Here is a 23,699-nt window from a genome sequence, read left to right as displayed (position 1 = left end):
GGTATAAGTACCCAGGGGAATAATGGGGAAGATGGGCGACACTTGGAGGGGGATGGAGACAAGCACAAGGACAGGTGAAACAGATCAGGGTGTGACAGGTGGATCGGTTTTACAGGTTGGTTCAGGTCAATAATCCAGGTGTTTGTTGCAGAGTTCACAGTCTGAGTCTCTGAAGTGAAGGAAGATATACCTTTCAGGAGACAGAGTGAGTTTCTGAGATATTTACCCTGCCTGCAGCCTAAAGCTTTGCTACTGTTGCCTAAAGCAGAAAAAAATGACATTGTGTTTTTTGTGTTCGAGTAACTGATCCCACGTCGGGTTATGGCAGTTTGTTGTTCAGATGTAATTCACCCCCGTCTGTCAGAAATGTCTCTGCTTCTCCACACACACACACACACACACACACACACACACACACACACACACACACACACACACACACACACACACACACACACACACACACACACACACACACACACACACACACACACACACACACACACACACACACACTCGTTCTGCTGAGGCAGCTACAGCCCCCCCACAGACATTTTCATCAGTCTGCTTTTCATCAACATTTCAGTCAGATCCAAACCACAGCAGTCAGCGTTCTACCCTCAACTCACCAAAACATAACAAATAAATAAAGATGTTTTATTGCCACGTACACTGGATATGTGCAGTGAAATGTAGTATGGCACCCCTGGAGTAGTAGTATGGCACCCCTGGAGCAAATTAGGTTTAAGTGCCTTACTCAAGGGCATTCAACAGATTTTTCAAGTTGTCGGCTCGGGTATTTGAACCAGCAACCTTTCGACTTCAGTTCTACAGTTAAAAAAATAAAATCTCCCCCCCCAAAGTGACCACCCTTTGCCTTGATGACAGCTTTGCATGGTACTATTATATAAAGCAAACACATAACAATAATATATTACTGTATATCTTGCTGTATCTGCATCTCACTGTCTGCTTTCTCGCTATCTCTAGCTGCCCTCCCTCACTCGTATTCTTTAGTTTCTGATTGCGACCCTATATGGTGTGTATGGTAGTAAAGTAGGAGCTACCCAGCGGACAAAACTACATTATTTCAACCAGATTATAACTCAGTGTAATGAAGTAATTTGAACCATTCCTGCTGGGTGGTTTCTGAATGAGTCTTCCCTCATTCTAACATATAATTTCAAGCCTTTATGCATCTCTCAATTGAGCATAGTGAAAGTGTAAACAGAGGCGCTCCGAACACAGGGAGGACAATTCCCAACTCAGCATGACACCACTTCCGCATTCCAACATGGGAGGAGAGGGATAACTCCCCAGAGAAAACACAGAGAGAGTGTTGGGAACAATTTCATATCTCTCCCTCTTTCTCTCCATCCCCCCATCTATTATTGTGTCCAGGGTCCACTGCAGCAATTATTTTCCAATCAATGCAGTATGGATGAGCCCACCAGTAGAGGTGTGTGTATGTGTATGTGTGCGTGTGCGCATGAGTCCTCGGATTGTGGTTTGTTTGTCAACATTCATATATCTACATCACAGTAATTTCATGCGTACTGCACCTCCAAACTAAGCAAATAGGGCCCGACTTAGGGAATCACACCTTTCTTACGAACGCCTTTCCTACGCTCTTCTCAGTAGTTGGTATTCAGACTTACCTTATGAAGGTGCGTAATGGGTTTTGCAGGCGTGGTTCCCTTGCACATGCTTAATAAAATAATTTAACCGCTGAAAACCCTCCCACTTGCTGGCCAACAGGTTTTCAGTACATTTATCTTAAGCCACCCCTTTAAATACAGTGTTCCTTTAATTAGAATTTTGTCAACAGACTAGAATACATCGAGAGAACAGGTTCAGAAAATAGGGATCAATGAAAAAATGCCATCTAAGCATATTCGTCTCCGTTTCAGCACCACCTGGTAGATGAAAAAAGACAGACTTTATAGATGATTTAGGCACATTTTAGGGTTAGGAATGTATGTATGTATGAATCATAAAGAATAACAAGTTTGGAGAGCCTTTAAAACTTGTTATGGATCCCTTCAAATTCAAAAACAGAAATACTCATAATAAGAATTCATAAAGCGTACAAGTGTTATACATCGGTTTAAAGATGAACTTCTTGTTAATCCAGCTGCAGTGTCAGATTTCAAAAAGGCTTTACGGCGAAAGCAGACCATGCGATTATCTGAGGACAGTGCCCAGCATACCAACACATGAAAATCAGATTTCAACCAGGCAGGTGCTACACAAAAGTCAGAAATAACGATATAATTCATGCCTTACCTTTGAAGATCTTCTTCTGTTGGCACTCCAAAATGTCCCATAAACATCACAAATGGTCCTATTGTTCGATAAATTGCTTCTTTATATCCCCAAAATGTCAATTTATTTGGCGCGGTTGATTCAGAAAACACCGGTTCCAACTCGCCCAACATGCCTACAAAGTATCTAATAAGTTACCTGTAAAAACTTTCTCCAAACATTTCAAACAACTTTCCTAATCCAACTTTAGGTATTTTATAACGTAAATAATCGATCAAATTTAAGAATATACTGTGTTCAATAGCGGATAAAATGAAAGTGTAGCGAGTTCCAGGTCGCGCGCACCAAACAAAAAAGTACACTTGGCTTGACACTCAGAAAGGAAAGGGCTACTTCTTCATTTCTCAAAGGAAAAACATCAACCAATTTCTAAAGACTGTTGACATCTAGTGGAAGACATAGGAACTGCAAGCATATTTCTATTAAAAAGGGATTGCAATAGAAACCTCATGGAAAACAGATTGAGCTCAAAAAAAAAATCCTTGGATGGATTGTGCTCAGGGTTTCGCCTGCCAAATCAGTTCTGTTATACTCACAGACATTATTCAAACAGTTTTAGAAACTTCAGAGTGTTTTCTATCCAGATCCACTAATAATATGCATATCCTAGCTTATGGGCCTGAGTAACAGGCAGTTTACTTTGGGCATGCTTTTCATCCAGACGTGAAAATACTGCCCCCTAGCCCAAAGAGGTTTTAAACACAAAATATATTGATGAATAAAAGTTTACATTTTCAAGTTCAATCATTTAAATATTGGAAGGTGGAAAATAATGTACAGTAGGGGTTGAACAATAGTCCTGTAAATCTACCCTAAATCTCATTAATTATTGAACCGTATGACAATGGTCCAGTTGTTGTGAACCGTGCAGCAGGCTCCAAGCTTAACCTGCTACAGTTCATGTGGTCTTAGCTCCATAATGATTTAAATAGGCTACATGTCCCAAATGATTGCACAACGTTAGCGTAATTATTTTTAATGCAAGTTATTACTAGTTTGACCACCAGAGGGCATCTTTGAGAAGCATATGAAGGTCTTCCGTATTGGCATTACCAGATAATTTAAAACCTTTTTTTATAATGACATAGTATATGGGATTGATTTTAAGAAATTAGGCTTAATTAACTTGATTCATATTTTGGTGTTTCTATTCATAGAAAATGTAAAAATGAAACCCTCAGGGTTTCCTTTAGGATGGAATGGAAAATATGGCACTGTAGAATATGATGGTTGGGAGCAGGCTACAGGATTGGAGGATTCTAAATTGTTTGCCTTCATTAGACAACTTTGTTCCAATATTTCTGTAAATCAGTGATATTTATTCCCATAGTAATTCATTATGGATCCATAACTAAATCAACATCTGCATTTTGAAAGAGTATTTTTTTAATCATTCTTTTCTTAATGAAATGTGTTTATTTGTTTTATTAGGCGACTGTGCAGTCTACAATACATACTATAGTAAAGATGGAAAAGTGCCTAATTCCTTACATAAGGGAGAGCAGGCCATGTCTGTACTACAGTACGCGGTGCATGTGGGAAACCGGGGTTCAAATCCCCGATGGGGAGGAAGGAGTAAGCTCTCCTTGTAAATAAGAATTTGTTCTTAACTAATTCCATATGTGTTATTTCATAGTTGTGATGTCTTCACTATTATTCTACAATGTAGAAAATAGTAAAAATAAAGAACAATCCTGGAATAAGTAGGTGTGTCCAAACTTTTGACTGGTACCAAGAAAAACAAAAAACCCTCTGGGTTTCCATTAGGATGTAACAGAAAGTATGGCACTGTACAACGTGACGGTCAGCAGTATTTCTGCACCCTAATTTTCAAATTCTTGTCTAACCAATACCCAAATGGAGATTAAGTGAAAATAAAAATCTCATTGATTTATCAAGACCAGTCCCCATGCTTAAAACTGTGCTAAAATAGTTGTAGGCTTTTTCTTCTAACTTCAATACGCTCTTTAAATAAATAAGACCTACACCCGTTTTAACAGCACATTAATCAACACTAGTGAGACTCATTTCGCCCATGGTGGCCTACAGTATATCAAAAAATATTTTTTTCAATGATGTGACTCTCCGCCAATAATTACATTTAGAGGATTGGAGGACCCTAAATTAATATCTACGGGGCATTTTCCGTTAGGATCTGTGAGAATATCTAAGGGGCTTTAATATAATTCTAAATTAATAAATAATTATAATAATAATAATCGCTTTGTTTAAAAAGTAACAATATTTTGGAGATTTCATTTTCATTTAACCTAGAGTGAGCGAGAAATAGGCAATTCTTGAACATGGGGTGAGACATTCTCACTAATTTGTAAATAAAGCCAGTTTGTTATTTAGAATTATTTATTTCTGGAGAAACCTATCTTGATTATTTAGCAGACATCACTTGCTTATATTCAGTCAACACATATCTTAAGAATATCATGGAATGTTTGATCAAGTAATTCGTTATGGATCAATAGCTAAATAAACATCAGCATTTTGAAAGACTATTTTTACTCTACAGTATATTCTTTGGTTACACGTCCTTGGAAGAGCAAAACATTATAACCCTTGCTGTGCCTGGTGAGCAGTTGGTCAAATTCTGTTGTCAGAAGAGGAATCGATATGTCAGGGTGAACCGACGACCTGATGAACCCGCCACGTATGTTGACTCTGCCTGTCGGAGGTGGAGTTCCAGAGCTCACAGGTGTGCCTGGCATGGATTGTGACTCCATCTTGTTCCTCGCCCATGAGCACCTTCATCAGATGAGCAGAATGGTACCGCCCTGAGCCTCCATCAATTACAATGGCCTATGATAGAAACGATAGATCAATTAAGATTTAAAAGTGACTCCAATACACAAATGCTGCGTACACATTTTAAGAATCTAGCTTAACCTACCGCTTTCTTGGCAACCATGCGTTATTTTGGGGCGGCCCGTTGTCCAGCCCTTTTTGTCCACTGATCTCCACGGATGGTTGTCGGCATGGTTGTAAGCTCTGCAAAAACACTTTCACGTTTTCAGTACACAATTATCGATTTTATTACACAGTATGTCTACACATTAATAGGCTATATACCTTCTTTTTTTATTTTTATAAATGCTTTGAAACCAAAATACCTTTAGTTTTGGTAATCCTCTCAGCTCCGGCTCATGTTCAAGTCTTCTGGTGGTTACAGTCCTAACCCTGGAACAGGTAGCACCACAGAAAGAAGCTGGCTTGATGAAAACGATGAAGACATCATCAAGAGATATGTTGGAACCTATGTCAGAGAAGTGTTTCTGAGTACACATCATTTCTTTCAAGGTAGGATTATGGCAATATTTTGTTAAGTTTCGGCCCATTTACATGTATATTTCTATTATTGTACCTAATGTTGGCTGTTAGGCTAAATGTATTTTTTTCTTCTCCAAATGAAGACAATGACCCAAAATACACTGCCGCACGTGTTTGCGTTGCAAATGAGGGCATAAACTGGGTCAAGACGCCAGCAGAGTAAGTAGACCTTTCTGTAGTAAAATAAAGGTTAAATAAAAATAAATAAAATACCTACAACACCTTCGGTAGGCCTACAGTATAGCTAAAAATAGTTTTTTCATCTCTACATGTAGGTTTCCTGATTTAAACCCGATTGAACTTGTTTGGCATCAACTGAAAACATGAATCCGTAACTCTGCCAAGCCGACAAGCAAAGATGAACTGGTCAAGGCCATGAAGATGTTTTGGCTTGAGAAATTGACAATACAACAATGCAACAAATACATTGATCATCTCAGCAAGGTTTTGCCTGTGGTCGTGGAGCTGGGTGGAAGTGTGACTATAATGAAGTTTATATAAACATCTGCATTTGAATGCCTTTTTTCTCATTATTTTATTTTATTAACGAAAACATAAAGATGTTGATGAAGAAATACTGTACTGCTGTTTTGAGTTAGAAATGTAACACTTTAGAGTACTTAAGCATCAAATACATTGCAAGTTGGGGGATTTTCACAACAGTAGCCGGGTTATAAAAAGTCTATTGTCCTGCTAATAGGAAACATTTTCATGATGGGCTACACCTGCTACAGTTGTGAAAAACATATAATTTGTATCTACTTTTCCAATTACTTTTAGAGTTTGGGATTTACAAATGTGCGCTTTTCATTATTAGTTACATTGTTTTAGTTCGAACATGCAGACTTTTATTTTTTAAATGATTGTTTTATGTAGGATTCTACTTTTTTGACCAGTTGCAATTGTAAGTAGGCCTAATAAAAAAATCCTACTTCTATTAGGCTGTTAATAAGCCTCATAGCCTACCTCAGCCAGTTAAGTTATTTTATATTCAGTCGTGGCCAAAAGTTTTAAAAAATGACACAAATATTAATTTTCACAAAGTTTGCTGTTTCAGTGTCTTTAGATATTGTTGTCAGATGTTACTATGGAATACTGAAGTATAATTACAAGCATTTCATACGTGTCAAAGGCTTTTATTGACAATTACATGAAGTCGATGCAAAGAGTCAATATTTGCAGTGTTGACCATTCTGTTTCAAGACCTCTGCAATCTGCCCTGGCATGCTGTCAATTAACTTCTGGGCCACATCTTGACTGATGGCAGCCCATTCTTGCATAATCAATGCTTGGAGTTTGTCAGAATTTGTGGGTTTTTGTTTGTCCACCTGCCTCTTGAGGCTTGACCACAAGTTCTCAATGGGATTAAGGTCTGGGGAGTTTCCTGGCCATGGAGCCAAAATATCAATGTTTGTTCCTCGAACCACTTAGTTATCACTTTTGCCTTGTGGCAAGGTGCTCCATCATGCTGGAAAAGGCATTGTTCATCACCAAACTGTTCCTAGATGGTTGGGAGAAGTTGCTCTTGGAGGATGTGTTGGTACCATTCTTTATTCATGGCTGTGTTCTTAGGCAAAATTGTGAGTGAGCCCACTCCCTTGGCTGAGAAGCAACCCCACACATGAATGGTCTCAGGATGCTTTAATGTTGGCATGACAGCTCTCACCTTGTCTTCTCCGGACAAGCTTTTTTCCGGATGCCCCAAACAATCGGAAAGGGGATTCATCAGAGAAAATAACTTTACCCCAGTCCTCAGCAGTCTAATCCCTGTACCTTTTGCAGATTGTCCCTGATGTTTTTCCTGGAGAGAGGTGGCTTCTTTGCTGCCCTTCTTGACACCAGACCATCCTCCAAAAGTCTTCGCCTCACTGTGCGTGCAGATGCACTCACACCTGCCTGCTGCCATTCCTGCGCAAGCTCTGTACGTGTGGTGCCCCGATCCCGCAGCTGAATCAACTTTAGGAGATGGTCCTGGCGCTTGCTGGACTTTCTTGGGCGCCCTGAAGCCTTCTTCACAACAATTGAACCGCTCTCCTTGAAGTTCTTGATGATCCGATAAATGGTTGATTTAGGTGCAATCTTACTGTCAGCAATATCCTTGCCTGTGAAGCCCTTTTTGTGCAAAGCAATGATGACGGCACGTGTTTCCTTGCAGGGAACCATGGTTGACAGAGGAAGAATAATGATTCCAAGCACCACCCTTCTTTTGAAGCTTCCAGTCTGTTATTCGAACTCAATCAGCATGACAGAGTGATCTCCAGCCTTGTCCTCGTCAACACTCACACATGTGTTAACGAGAGAATCACTGACATGATGTCAGCTGGTCCTTTTGTGGCAGGGCTGAAATGCAGTGGAAATGTCTTTGTTGGGATTCAGTTCATTTGCATGGCAAAGCGGGACTTTGCAATTCATCTGATCACTCTTCATAACATTCTGGAGTATATGCAAATTACCATCATACAAACTGAGGCGGCAGACTTTGTGAAAATTAATATTTGTGTCATTCTCAAAACTTTTGGCCACAACTGTAGGTCTAGGCTTTGAAGAAATAGACTACAATTAAGCATTCTTGTTGTTTGTATAGTCAAATTAAAATGAAGATTATTGTTGGAATGAATTGCTCGACTGGTGTTCTCCATCTGTTGGTGCGCAACACTTGCATAACAAGTTAGCTATATTTTCAGCACCAGCCACTGTTCACCTCCTATTCATTGCGCTGTGGTTGCCACCAGTTTTTTATTTTTTATTTAACCTTTATTTAACTAGGCAAGTCAGGTAAGAACAAATTCTTATTTACGGTGATGGCCTACCCCGGATGACGCTAGGCCAATTGTGCGCCGCCCGATGGCACTTCCAATCACGGTCGGATGTGATACAGCTGAATTTGAACCAGAGACTGTAGTAAAGCCTGTTGCACCGAGAAGCAGTGGCTTAGACCGCTGTGCCACTCGGGAGCCATGACCAATATATATATATTCCAATATATATTCCATATATATATATATACTGCTCAAAAAATGAAGGGAACACTAAAATAACACATCCTAGATCTGAATGAATGAAATAATCTTATTAAATACTTTTTTTCTTTACATAGTTGAATGTGCTGACAACCAAATCACACAAAAATAATCAATGGAAATCCAATTTAACAACCCATGGAGATCTGGATTTGGAGTCACACTCAAAATTAAAGTGGAAAACCACACTACAGGCTGATCCAACTTTGATGTAATGTCCTTAAAACAAGACAAAATGAAGCTCAGTAGTGTGTGTGGCCTCCACGTGCCTGTATGACCTCCCTACAACGCCTGGGCATGCTCTTGATGAGGTGGCGGATGGTCTCCTGAGGGATCTCCTCCCAGAACTGGACTAAAGCATCCGCCAACTCCTGGACAGTCTGTGGTGCAACGTGGCGTTGGTGGATGGAGCGAGACATGATGTGCCAGATGTGCTCAATTGGATTCAGGTCTGGGGAACGGGCAGGCCAGTCCATAGCATCAATGCCTTCCTCTTGCAGGAACTGCTGACACACTTCAGCCACATGAGGTCCTGCATTAGGAGGAACCCAGGGCCAACTGCACCAGCATATGGTCTAACAAGGGGTCTGAGGATCTCATCTCGGTACCTAATGGCAGTCAGGCTACCTCTGGCGAGCACATGGAGGGCTGTGCGGCCCCCCAAAGAAATGCCACCCCACACCATGACTGACCCACCGCCAAACCGGTCATGCTGGAGGATGTTGCAGGCAGCAGAACATTCTCCACGGCATCTCCAGACTCTGTCACATCTGTCACGTGCTCAGTGTGAACCTGCTTTCATCTGTGAAGAGCACAGGGCGCCAGTGGCGAATTTGCCAATCTTGGTGTTCTCTGTCAAATGCCAAACGTCTTGCACGGTGTTGGGCTGTAAGCACAACCCCCACCTGTGGACGTCGGGCCCTCATACCACCCTCATGGAGTCTGTTTCTGACCGTTTGAGCAGACACATGCACATTTGTGGCCTGCTGGAGGTCATTTTGCAGGGCTCTGGCAGTGCTCCTCCTGCTCCTCCTTGCACAAAGGTGGAGGTAGCGGTCCTGCTGCTGGGTTGTTGCCCTCCTACGGCCTCCTCCACGTTTCCTGATGTACTGGCCTGTCTCCTGGTAGCGCCTCCATGCTCTGGACACTACGCTGACAGACACAGCAAACCTTCTTGCCACAGCTCGTATTGATGTGCCATCCTGGATGAGCTGCACTACCTGAGCCACTTGTGTGGGTTGTAGACTCTGTCTCATGCTACCACTAGAGTGAAAGCACTGCCAGCATTCAAAAGTGACCAAAACATCAGCCAGGAAGCATAGGAACTGAGAAGTGGTCTGTGGTTACCACCTGCAGAACCACTGTTTTTTATTCTGTATATATGAATTACAAATCAGCATTTACTTCATGTTTCTAGTCTATTATATAGTTACAATGTGTAATCATTGATGTCCCAGAAACAGCAGTGGTAAATACTGTTAAAGTGTATAATTGGAATACATAAATGCAGACACAGCATCATTAAAAAAATGGAGTTTGATACACCTGGTACTCGATATGACTGAAAAAAAACTTGCTAAATAGCGATTTTCGTAAATTAACGTTATGACAAAAAAATATGCACAATCGTTTGTCTCTACATTAACTAACATATTCTTCTCAATTGTACATTTTTTGCTTGACTCATTAAATTTGCTTCCACCATAGCGTTTTGTCAGCCATCTTTGCTGAAGAAAGTCACCAGGGACGGGTGGCTCGCGTCAAATTTGTCATTGGAACCACTCAATATGATTGGTCATATAAAAACCTTGGGACCCAAATGCATAATGAGTGCTCTAACTCCCCCTTGCGGTGGTCTGAAGCAATGAAGCCGTGACGCTGGGTACCTCTAAGTCCCGCCGTGTAAGCTCGCAACTTTTAAAGAAGGAACCACTGTATTACAGTGAAATAATACCATGCTATTGTTTGAGGAGAGTGAACAATGTTGAACATGAAAAGTTATTTATAAACAAATTAGGCGTTTTTGGGCAGTCTTGATACAAAATCTTGAACAGAAATACAATGGTTCATTGGATCAGTCTAAAACTTTACACATACACTGCTGCCATCTAGTGGCCGAAATCTAAATTGCACCTGGGCTGGAATAATACATTATGGCCTTTCTCTTGCATTTCAAAGATGATGGTACAAACAAAAATACAAAAGAGCGGATGATTTTTTTTATTTGTATTATCTTGTACAAAATCAATTGTTTTATATTATCCTACATTCCTTTCACATTTACACAAATATCAAAGTGTTTCCTTTCAAATGGTACCAAGAATATGCATATCTTTGCTTCAGGGCCTGAGCTACAGGCAGTTAGATTTGGGTATGTCATTTTAGGCAAAAATTGAAAAAAGGGGCGGATCCTTCAGACGGATTCACATGTGAGGCCATGTGCTAAACAAAGTAAGATAGTGTAGTAAACAACCAAATGCTTCAAGACTAGAAGTGGTGAAAATAGTATCTTACAATAAGGAAAAACTCCACATAAAAATACACTTTATCTAATCCTTGGCCTATTTCCTAATCTGACTTTGGTGCAGGTCATGTTGTTCTTCACATTATCGTCTCTGGTAAACACATACTATATCAATTAAAATCTAAGTTTATTTGTCACATGAACAGGATACAGACGGTCTAAACGATACAGTGAAATGGTTACTTGCATATTTGAACAATAGCAATATCAAAAATAGAAAGTGTCCAGATAAAAATATTTTATCAAATGATGGTTACCCATACGCACTTGTCTAAAATGATGGGTCATGTGAAAGAGAGGCTATAACCACCCCCTGCCACATCTAGCTAAGTGGACGGGTATCTATTATCTAGACCTATTAACATGTTCATGAAATACAATAGATGGCCATAATCACCCCCAGACACACCTGCCTAACTTGATGGGCCATGTAATCATCTGGCGAATTGGAGTCTTATGTTTAGACATTTAAATTAGCTAGCTAGCTAGCTAAACAATGAACCATAATCCCAACCCATACAGCAATACAAACTGATTGCCATAGCTAGCCACAATGCCTGAAATGCTGTAGTATGAATCTGCAGGTAGCTAAAGCTAAATAACTAGGTTGAATGTTAGCTAACATTAGGCTATAACTAGCATTGCAAATGGCTTTCTCAGATACAAATAATATTACTACACAAATCATACACGTAATGTTAGCTAGCGAGCCAGCCAGTAGGCAATGAAAAGAACTTCTGACAAAATTTGTAACATATAATATCTGAAAATGTAACTAGACTCTTCCACCTATACATGGATGAACACTTCACTGCAGACTGGAACCCATTTAACTACTATAAGTAAGGTGTCCTGTGTCATTTCCGTTGTGTTTGTACAGCTTGCTTGGTCCATTGTGTCAAGTCACTCTAGTTCACACTGACCTTGTGCAATGCCATAAGAATCCTCAGATCTTTCTCCTTCTCTGTCACAGATGCCATGGTTGCTCTTAGTTTGAAGATGTAATCCGGAGACAGGCGTTTTATACCACAGCCTTCTGTGTTCTCTTTTAGACTCCCTCCGCATTTGCAATCAAATGCCAGAATCTTCTCCATCTCCTTATCATACTCTGCTTAAGGCCGGGCATTTCACTGAATTCAAAACTCGGTCAACTTCTTCCGTGACAACAACAATGTCAATCACCGTTTCTTCCCCATCACTGTCAACAGACTCTGGTACAATGTTTGTTTCAATTAAAATATGTTTACCTAAGTGAGGCATTTCCTCATTGTCTGATTCATTTTCAGAGTCAGAGTCAGCATGGTACAATCGTCCTCTAGAAAGTAGTCCATCACAACTTTTTCCCACTGATCTTTGTCAATGTTGTTGATAGCAGTACCAACACTTTGCAGTTCTCCATGATATCTTTCAAAAAAGCCGCGGTAACAGGGATTATCCATACATACGGAGCGGCTCATGTTATAAACAGAAACATACGTGGCAGATCAATCCAAACTCATCTCTCGGCATGTTCAGCCCATCCATTGTCTCAGCCAATCGTGGCTAGCGGGAAGGTTCCTGGCTTTTTCTGTGGCTAAATCAACTAGGTTCGCCATTTAACAATTTTATTTGTATTTATAGATGGCATACACGTTTGTTATAAAGGCACATGACAGTTCACATGTTCCAGAAGGCATTTCTGCCCAAAAACTCATTTTGATAAAAAAAATTGTTTACATTCAAATGCCTGTCCTGTGAAGTAGTGACGTGCGACATACGCCTAGCTTTCTTAAACTTTCTGAAAAGTCTGTCAGTTTAAGCAAGAGATACAGTATCCTTTTTTTGCATTGGATGCGTCTCAATCCACCACATTCGCCTATGTAACACTTTCGCATCTGTGTTGAAAGGTGACAGAGCTAGAGCGGTGTTTGTGTGAGACATTCCGAAAATCAATCTTCTCACAAAATTGGCTGTAGTGTCCGAACGGTTTGGCCTATAAACTACTAAGACACATGTATGGACAGATGAGACTCTCGCGAACACTTTTTCTCTGTTTTCCCCTACGACCCCCACAAGTGTCTCGGGACTCGTCTGAAGTCAGTTCAGCCAATTTGCCAACTTCTGTCTGTAGCTTCCGAACAGTTTGGGCTACACAATAATAATCTCTCAGATATAATATAAACACTTTGGGGACTATCTGTTGTTCCATGGAGTGAATCTGTTATTCAATGCGTTTGTATGGGCAGTAAGGCCAAAAACGAATAGACAGGGTTTAGACTCTTATGGATTAATTCAACACCCATCTACCTCTATTCAGATATGCTTTTGTGAAACAGTACACATGAAGTACATATAAAGCTCTACTCTATGGATTAATCTGAATGAACTCCCTAAAATGCTGAACACCTCTCACATATTTCCATAAGTATAATTATCTAGCAGTATATGTTGAAAGAGGGCCAAATCTTGTGCATTATTGAGAACAAGACTACATCCCAAATGGCACCCTATTCCCTTTATAGTACACTACTTTTGACCAGGGCCCTTAGGGAATAGGGTGCCATTTGGGACACATACAATGTCTGAAACAAAGTGTGGTGTTCACACCTTCGGCTTAAGAGTTTCAAAAGAGTTCATGACTAATATGCTAATGAGATGTTCTGATTGCTCGTTAGTGTTGATTGTGACATGTGAGTAATACACGCTGATTAGTAAAGACTGACAGAGTTACTCTTAGACATCCGGTTAATGGGACTCTTGACTGCTCTGTACAGTAGGCAGGTGTCACACCTGGCATAGTGACATCTTACATATGCACACTGCAAGTTAGTCAGCATCCCAAATTACCCCCTACACTCTTAGAAGAAAAGGTGTTATCTAGAACCTTGTCACGTAGAGTAGGCCAGAAGGCTAAACTGAAAAACCAAACCTCTATCAAATAAAAAGATGGCGGAGCCATAAAAGTACTTCTGTGCAAGGGTGTTTATTTACATAGTGAATCCGGAAGAAAAACCAAAGTACTGCCATCCAAAGTATACATTATGGGGACAGTTTAAAAACAATGCTGCCCCATCAACAGCTCAATCCAAAATGGTTCCCCCCTTGAACTGAAAGAGAGGCTCCTTTTGTAGGGGAAGCCCCTCCCATCAGAACATACCCAGCACTAATTCATTAAGCATTCATTAATTAAGCATTCACTAATTCATTATTACTTTCATCAAAGCCTACATTTTACACTCAGCTAAACATAATGAATTATATACATTGCAACACATTTCTCATGATACAATATACCAATATAACACATTTACAAAATCCCATCCCTACTGATATGGAGTCTTCCAATATGCCCATTCACATGAACGAGCCATTCGGGACAGGCACTACAAAGCCAGCCCGATTACCTTAGCTCTGGTCCTTATCCCAGCATACCTGGAAGCTACAGAGGCAGAGAGGAAGAGAACCAAACAAACAACATGCTCGTCCATAACATTGATAAGTACAATAAACGTTGCTTAAATTAAACATGAACACTTGTCTGCATATTCTTTATACCATAAACTGTTACTGATGGGAGGTTAGAATAAAGTGTGAAATGTATGTACTAAGAGAGAGAAGTTAACTTGTGTGTCGACCCACATTGTTAACATAGCTGATAACGGACCAGGGAAGTGCGATGAATGTGTGTGTGTTAGTGTACCAAACGCTGCCTGCGGCCAGTGCCGGACTTCTCCGTCACAAACCTAAAAGGGTTCTTCAGCTGTCCCCATAGGATAACCATTTGAAGTACCCTTTTTGGTTCCAGGTAGAACCGTTTTGGTTCCAGGTAGAACAGTTTGCATTCCATGTAGAATGCTTTCCACAGAGGGTACCAAAAAGGGTTATAGCTGGACCCAAAAAGGGTTATCCTATGGGGATGGCCAAAGAACCCTTTTAGGTTCTAGATAACAACTTTTCTTTTAAGAAAGTATTGCTTATGTAGTCCACTATACACTGCGTGCACAATTATTAGGCAAGTGAGTATTCTGATCTTATCATTATTTCTATTCACATTTTCGAACTCCAAACAATATAAACTTGAATGCTTATTGGATTTAATCATTTTCAGGTGATATGTATTTGTGTAATGAGGGAGGGTGTCACAACATCCACAGAAGGTGGCGCCTCTCCTCGGTCGAGCGGCGCTCGGCGGTCGTCGTCGCCCCGTCGTGCGGGATTGTTCTTTGTTACGTGTGGTGTTACTTCTATCGTATAGGCATTAGGGTTGCCGGGCTGCGCCCCGTCTGCCTTTTGAGCGGAGCTTCTTTTAGTCTTTTTTGACTGTTATGCTCCCAGCCGTATATGGATCTTGCCCTTGGATTTATTAAATTAAGTTTGTTCCAACGGACCTCAGTCTCCTGCGCTTGACTCACTCCTTAAACTGTTCATTCCGCTCGTGACAGAGGGTGTGGTGAAAGTGAATAACACATTATATCAAGGTGTGCATAATTATTAGGCAGCCTCATTAACTCAGGTAAAATGGGCCAAAAAATAGTTTTAACTGACACTGAAAAGCCAAAAATTTAAAATGCATTTCAGACGGAATGCTACACTCTTTAAATAGCTAAACTATTGAGGCGTGACCACCGGACTTGTTGCGAATAGTCAACTGGGGCGCAAAAAATGCATGGGGAAGAAAAGGCGCAAATCAACTGCAAAGACTTGAGAAGAATTAAACATCAAACTACCAGGAACCCATTATCCTCCAGTGCCACCATATTCCAGAACTGCAACCTACCTGGAGTGTTCAAAAGTACAAGGTGTCAAGTGCTCAGAGACATGGCCAAGGTCAAGAAGACTGAAACAAGATCACCACTGAATAAGATTCACAAGTTGAAGCGTCAAGATTGGGCAAAGAAATACCTGAAGACAGATTTTTCAAAGGTTTTATGGACAGATGAAATGAAAGTGACTCTTGATGGACCAAATGGATGGGCCGGTGGCTGGATCAGTAATGGACACAGGGCACCACTTTGAGTCAGGTGCCAGCAATGTGAAGGACGGGTACTGGTATGGGCTGCTATCATTGAGGATGAGGTAGTTGGACCTTTTCGGGTTGAAGATGGACTGAAACTCAACTCCCAAACCTACTGCCAGTTTCTGGAATATTCTTTCGTCAAGCAGTGGTACAGGAAGAAGTCCTCAGCATTCTAGAAGGCCATGATCTTTATGCAGGACAATGCTCTATCACATGCATCCAAGTAATCCACTGCTTGGCTAGCCAGCAAGGGCCTCAAAGATACCTGAATAACGACCTGGCCCCCTTCCTCACCTGACTTAAATCCTATTGAGAACTTGTGGGCCCTTCTCAAACGTGAGATTTACAGTGAGGGAAGACAATACACCTCTTTGAACAGCATTTGGGAGGCTGTGGTTGCTGCTTCAGCGAAAATTGATCGTGAACAGATCAAGAAACTGACAGACTCCATGGATGGAAGGCTCATGGCAGTTATTGAAAATAAGGGTGGCTATATTGGTCACTGATTATTTTTGAAAGGCCAAAAAATGTTATATAATTGTCATTTTGTGTTACTTATCTGTTACACTTATTCTAAAAATTGAGACTCAACAAGTGAGTTGAGAGAAATTATTTTTGTAATTTAGTTGCCTAATAATTCTGCACACTAATAGTTGCCTAATAATTCTGCACACATATATTTCCCCGAGAAAGACAACTCACTTTTCCTTTGTTAAACATTCAGGTTTGAGGTTCAATAACATTTTGGATTGACTGAGAGCATTGCGTTTGTTCAACAATAAAAGTAATCACGAGGAATACAATTTGCCTAACAATTGTGCACGCAGTGTAAGTGGTACTTCACTACTTATAGGGAAAAGACTGCCATTGGGGGCACAGGCTCAGCGTGTCACGTCCTGACCAGTATAAGGGTTATTTGTTATTGTAGTTTGGTCAGGACGTGGCAGAGGGTATTTTGTTTATGTGGTTCGGGGTGGTGATTTATTTAGTAGGGTGTTGGTTTAGTTAGTTACGGGTTTTTGGGGTTATGTTCTAGGTTTGTATTTCTATGTGGTCTCTAGTCTTTTGTATTTCTATGTCTAGTTTATTGGGGTTGGACTCTCAATTGGAGGCAGGTGTTTTCTAGTTGCCTCTGATTGAGAGTCCTATATATGGGTATGTGTTTGGTTAAGTGTTTGTGGGAGATTGTTTCTTGTTTTGCCTGTGTGAGCATGACAAGACTGTTTTGTTGTTCGTGCGTTCTTCATTTTGTTATTTTGGTGTTCTCTTTATTTAAAATAAATACAAGATGAGCATCCACATTCCTGCTGCGTTTTGGTCCTCCATTCCCGACGACAACCGTTACAGAATCTCCCACCACAATAGGACCAAGCAGCGGAGAAGGGAGCGATGGGAATATGATATGGACTGTCGGGAAAAGGAGACATGGGCAGAGTTGAGGAGAGGCATTTCCAGGGCTGTGGAGGATTTAAGGGAAACCGAGAGGCAGCCCCAAGATTTTTTTTTGGGGGGGGCACACGGGTAGTTTGGCTGGGCGAAGGTGAGCCCCAGGCCAAAATCCCCGTACCTTTTTTGGGCAACCAGTGACTGGACAGGTCCCGTGCTTCGGGGTAATGGGTACTGTGGCGAGGCCAAGCATTTTTAGGTCAGTACACGCAGTACCAGCGCCCTGCATTTGCCAGGGGGAAGTGGGCATCCAGCCAGTAAGAGCAATGCCAATTCTACGCTTGAGACTGCCAGTACGCCTCTACGGTCCAGTGCGTCAGCCCAGTTCGACTCGTCCTGTTCCCGCTCCCCGCACTAGCCCTGAGGTGCGTGTTCCCAGGCTGATACCTCCAGTACCAGCACCATGCATCAGGCTTCCAGTGCGTCAACCCAGTCCGACTCGGCCTGTTCCCGCTCCCCGCACTAGCCCTGAGGTACGTTTTCCCAGGCTGATACCTCCAGTACCAGCACCACGCATCAGGCTTCCAGTGCGTCAACCCAGTCCGACTCAGCCTGTTCCCTCTCCCCGCACTAGCCCTGAGGTGCGTGTCCCCAGACTGGCACATCCAGTACCAGTACCACGCATCAGGCTTCCAGTGCGTCAGCCCAGCCTCGAGTTCGGCAATAGTGTGCAGTCCAGAGTATCCGGCAACAGTGTGCAGTCCAGAGGATCCTTCAACAGTGTGCAGTCCAGAGGATCCGGCAACAGTGTGCAGTCCAGAGTATCCGGCAACAGTGTGCAGTCCAGAGTATCCGGCAACAGTGTGCAGTCCAGAGTATCCGGCAACAGTGTGCAGTCCAGAGTATCCGGCAACAGTGTGCGGTCCAGAGTATCCGGCAACAGTGTGCGGTCCAGAGTATCCGGCACCAGTGTGCGGTCCAGAGTATCCGGCACCAGTGTGCAGTCCAGAGTATCCGGCACCAGTGTGCAGTCCAGAGTATCCGGCACCATTGTGCAGTCCAGAGTATCCGGCAACAGTGTCTAGCCCGGAACCAAGGGAGTCTGCCTGTGACCCGGAACCGAGGGAGTCTGCCTGTGACCCGGAACCGAGGGAGTCTGCCTGTGACCTGGAACCGAGGGAGTCTGCCTGCGACCCGGAACCGAGGGAGTCTGCCTGCGACCCAGAACCGGGTGAGTCTGCCTGTGCAGTCCAGAGTATCCGGCAACAGTGTCTAGCCTGGAACCGAGGGAGTCTGCCTGTGACCCGGAATCGAGGGAGTCTGCCTGCGACCCGGAACCGAGGGAGTCTGCCTGTGACCCGGAACCGAGGGAGTCTGCCTGCGACCCGGAACCGAGGGAGTCTGCCTGCGACCCGGAACCGAGGGAGTCTGCCTGCGACCCGGAACCGAGGGAGTCTGCCTGCGACCCGGAACAGAGGGAGTCTGCCTGTGACCCGGAACAGAGGGAGCCTGCCTGTGACCCGGAACAGAGGGAGCCTGCCTGCGACCCGGAACCGAAGGGGTCTGCCTGCGACCCAGAACCGGGTGAGTCTGCCTATGACCCGGAACCAAAGGAGTCCATCAGCAACCCGGAACTGAGTAAGTCTGTTGACAATCCGGAGCTAAAGATGATTAACCTCTATGGGCTAGGTGCTGTGTTTTATGGATATCTGTCATACAAAACTTAACCTTGAGACCCATTCTATGTATCTGTGGCTTGTCATGTACGTAGAGAGGGGTGGACCGTGGGTATAAAAGCTCATTGTATTGAAGGTGTTGTCACCTTCCTGGTTCATTCGAGAGAGTGCATTATTGAAGGTCAAAGAGGCTTTTGCAAAAGTATGTTAAGTATTAAAGATGTAGTTAACCTCTTACATCTAGTTGTTCCGCTAGCGGAACACCTCTCCAATATCCAATGATAGGGCGTGGTGCGAATTACAAACTCCTCGAAAATCCGAAAACTTCAATGGTCTTCCTGCGACACCTGGTGTTGTAGATATCCTGTATGGCAGGCAGTGTGCACACAACGGTGTAATTGGCTGAGCGTTGCACCCTCTGTAGCGCCTTGCAGTCCACAGCAATGGTGTTGCAGAACCAGGCTGTGAATCTGCCCGTCAGTATGCTCTCGATGGTGCTCCTGTAGAACACTCTCAGGGCCCTCAGGGACAGGCTGAATTTCTTCAGCATCCTGAGGTTAAAGAGTCACTGTCATGCCTTCTTCACTGCAGTGTCCGTGTGGTTTGACCATTTCACCTGCTCGGAGATGTGTACGCTGAGGAACTTGACATTTTTTACCATCTCCACGGCGTACCCGTTGATGAGGATGGGACGTGCACAGCCTGGTTCCTCCTGAAGTCCACAATCAGTTCCTCTGTTTTACTGACATTGAGGGAGAGGCTGTTGAGCTTGAGGTTGACACGGGAACAGGACTCCTGCGGATCCTGCAGGATTCTGGCAGGAATGGGAGTGAAGTTCTAGAGTCAAGTTCGGGACAGGACTTGACAGGATCAACTGTCTACAGGAATGGGCAGTGAAGGAATAGTTTTTAGGGCAGAAATATGGAATGTGTGGGGCATTTAATAAAAATACTGTGTAGGCTAGGCCTATTATAGTATATGTTTACTCATGCCTCGCTCCAGTTGTTGCCAGTCACTACGCTACCTCAGTCAGATGCCAACCTATGTCAATAGGCTAAATGATAAAGCCTTCAAGGAATTCCAATGTCTTGTTGCAGACCCATCACTAAAATTAACATTAGAGCAAAGAAATTAGCTATGTTTTAGCTATATTTGATGTGGTTGTTTTTGACAAGGAACAAACCGAGTACAGCTTGTAAAAAATGCTGAGGTTTAACCAAATAGGCTACCAACTTGAGAGAGGAACACGCGGCCTGAAGCGGTATAGCTGCTCTACTCCAAACAACTTTACAGTCAAGCCATATTTAACTAAACCCGTGCCATCTGAGGTGAAGAGTGAAATAAAAATAGATTGACTTATGCAAAACTGCCACTCAGGGTTTTTTTCTTATGTTGTAAATGTTAATGTGTTTTAAATGTTCATATGTGCTCAGTGCTCAGCTGTAGGCTACAGATTTATGTGCTGTGCTGAGCAGACCATCATGCTGGGGTCTATGTCTTCATTCTCCAGCTTAATTGATCTACATTTAGGTCATTTAGAATATGCTCTTATCCAGAGCGGGAATTTTACTGGGAAGGGACACGAAAGTTCTGGAGTTATAGAACTGTTGCGAGATCAGGCCGGTACAGGAAAAAAATGTACAGGACAAGATGGGACAGGAATTAATTTTAACTCCCGCATCAACCTCTAGTGTATAACTCCTCCCTGTGGGCCATCTCGCCGTTGTTAGTAATTAGGCCTACTACTGTCGTGTCAGTGAACTTGATGATGGCGTCGTGGTCAACAGGGAGTATAGGAGGTGACTGAGGAGGCCCCCTTGTGTGGCCCCGTGTGGAGAATCAGTGTTGGGGAGGTAATTTTGCCTACCTTTACCACCTGGGGCGGCTTCAGGAAGTCCAGGACCCAGTTGCATTGGGAGGAGTTCAGTCCCAGGGCCGTGTGCTTTGTGGTGAGCTTATAAGCAAGCCACTGTGGTATTAATAAAGGCCGAGCTGTAGTCGATGAACAGCATCCTTACATATGAATTCCTTTTGTCCAGGTGGATGAGGGCAGTGTGCAGTGCACTGGCGATTTACCCTGTCGCACAACATGTTGTTGGTCATAAAGCAGAGCCCCCCGCCTTTGTTCTTGCCAGAGAGCCCACTTCCTATCTGCTCGAAAAACTGTCAATGCGCTGGTTGTATATAATCCTTTTGAATGTCGGAGGAAAATCAAGTCTCAGAAAAACAGAGTATGTTGCAGAATCTGATGTCCCTCTGGAAGGAGATCCCCATTCTGAGTTCATCAAGTTTATTCATTAATGATTGATCATTGGCGAGTAGGTATGTGCATGTATGTGTGTGTGTGCACAAATAACATTTCTACAGGATTAATTTGTTTACATTGGTATTTAATGAAAGGACACGTAGACTGAAAAATATGAACCATAGCCACTACCATCATAAATGTCACTTTTAAAGTGTAATTTCCTATTAACCAGGTCCCTTTTAATTGAATGTACATTAGTATCTTATGTTTTTTAAGAATTGTCTAAAATGTGCATTCTGCGTAATTCAGTCTTGTCAACTGTGTATGAAATAAATCAAATCATTGTGCTGCAGGGTGTGGGAGCTGTACAGTAATTTCAATCAATCACATCCCACGTGCACAGTCACCCACACACACACTTACACACACATGCATAATGAATGTACACACGTCAACACTTGTGCATGCAGGATCCCCCCTTTCCCCCACACACACTCTTCTTATTCCTATAGCTCTGTCAGTCAGACTTTATGATTTTCACAATTACTTTTCCATCTCAGTTTTCACATCATTCCACAGAACAGGTATGTGAACCTTGTCATCATCACACAGTGACATCTCCAGCAACACTTATTCTGTTATATTACCTTATAATATCACATCACATCTACAGCTACATCACATCACAGATGTCACAGACAAGATAATATATAGCCCTGAACACTTTAAACTCACAATACGTAAACTAACTATTTACCTCAGTGAAAGCATTAGAGCAAACAGCGTTCGGTTCCTACCTAATTTAGTGTTCAATCAAGTCTAGTATCAGTTATTAATCAATCAAAATAATACTTCGATGTTACTTCAACATACTTCGATGTTTGGAGTATGTGTCACATCCCAGCAAACCAAAATTGGTTCTGTGAACATTCGTTAGGTCGCAGCATATACAAACTCTATTTGTTTGAACCCAGAATCAAATATTCTTCTCAAAAATAACATGTTCTCTGTGGTAGATTGGCGAATTTTTGCATTTATCAGAGTGCCATCAGGTAGCCTTATTTCAGATGTGTCCATGCAAACAGGATTATTAGGGGAATCGTTATTCTTGCAAAGTATTTAGACATTTTAATCGAACGATTATGTTATTCTAACTATCCACAATAATCACACTATTGAGTGCATGTAACCGTACGCAATGTTTCCTTTAAGGTGCAAAAAACATTCACCTGGTATTACAAGAACGTTTTCAGAACACATTCTGTCTGTTCTTTAATGGTTCCCAGAATGTTTAATTGGGTTTTGGGAACATTGTATGGACATTATGTTCCCAAAACATAACAATTTTAAATTTACAGTGAAATGTTTCTATTAGATTGAAAAACAGATTTGCCTGGTGTTGCAAGAACATTCCGAAAACACATTTTTATATTCTTTAAAAACTTCTTAGGGATAAGGGGCAGTATTCGGAAGTTTGGATGACTGAGGTGCCCAAAGTAAACTGCCTGTTACTCAGGCCCAGAAGCTAGGATATGCATATGCATGGTAGTATTGGATAGAAAACACTCTAAAGTTTCTAAAACTGTTAAAATTATGTCTGTGAGTATAACAGCACTGATTTGGCCGGCAAAACCCCGAGGACAATCCATCCAGGAAATTTCTTTTTTGAGGTCATTGGATTTTCCACTATTTTCGATGGGGAAGCCGAATTATTATGACCCAGATTCCAATTCCTATGGCTTCCACTAGATGTCAACAGTCCTTAGAAATTGTTCAATGTTTTTTTTTAATGAAGAAGTAGTCCTATTCTTTCTAAGTGTCACTCATGTGGACTCCAGTCTTTTGGTGCGCGTGAATGAGAGCGCACTCCTTGTTGTTTTTCTCCGGTATTGGAAACAGTTTACTCCGTCTTAAATTTGACTGATTATTTCCATTTTAGGGTACCTGAGGTTGGATTAGAAACATTGTTTGAAATGTTTGGACCGAGTTTACAGGTAACTTATTAGATCCTTTGTAGGCATGTTGGGCGAGTTGGAACTGGTGTATTTCTGAATAAAACTCGCCAAATAAATGGATAATTTTGGGGATATAAAGAAGGAATTTATCGAACAAAACGACCATTCATTGTGTAACTGAGACCTTTGGGATTGCAAAAAGATGAAGATCTTCAAAGGTAAGTGATTTA

The sequence above is a fragment of the Salmo trutta genome, chromosome 22 (assembly GCF_901001165.1).
Source record: "Salmo trutta chromosome 22, fSalTru1.1, whole genome shotgun sequence".
Lineage (NCBI taxonomy): Eukaryota > Metazoa > Chordata > Actinopteri > Salmoniformes > Salmonidae > Salmo > Salmo trutta.
The sequence above is the reverse complement of the archived record's forward strand: the minus strand, read 5'-3'. Positions refer to the sequence as shown.